Here is a 593-nt window from a genome sequence, read left to right as displayed (position 1 = left end):
TGAAGGATCATGTGACACTGAAGACTGGAGCAACGATGCTGAAAACTCAGCATTGCCATCACAGGAATAAGTTATATTTTAAAATATATTTGAATATCGTGCATCAAAAGCATATTCCCTAAATATCAATTTAATTTTTCATAAACCTCTACATAAATTAACCAGAGATATTTGGTTTGTTTTTAACAAGAATGAGTCCTTAAGACTGTAGGAGTCAAAGGTCCGCTCTCCTCTTGAACGTCACAATGTCTCTACTAAAAGTAAATGTGAAGATTTGTGAATTTAAGTTAGCAGTAAAGCAAATCAACAAATTAAATGCTCTCTTCTTGTGTTCTATGAAGGCTGGAGTCCTGATAGCCGTTATCCCAGATCCTTTCTCAAAGATGCACGCTTACTGCACTGGAACGGCCATTTCAAGCCCTGGAACTACCCCTGCGTCCATTTGGACATCTGGGAGAAATGGTTTATCCCAGACCCCACGGGAAAATTCACCCTGGTACGACCATGAACAATATTCAAAATTAAACTGTCACTTTGACTTGATACAAATCAAAGTGCTGAGGCTATTAAAGCTGCAGTCTGTAACTTTTGGC

This window comes from Sinocyclocheilus grahami, unplaced genomic scaffold (genome assembly GCF_001515645.1).
Source record: "Sinocyclocheilus grahami isolate Dianchi unplaced genomic scaffold, SAMN03320097.WGS_v1.1 scaffold4020.1, whole genome shotgun sequence".
Taxonomy (NCBI): Eukaryota; Metazoa; Chordata; class Actinopteri; order Cypriniformes; family Cyprinidae; genus Sinocyclocheilus; species Sinocyclocheilus grahami.
This window is presented reverse-complemented; position numbering follows the sequence as displayed.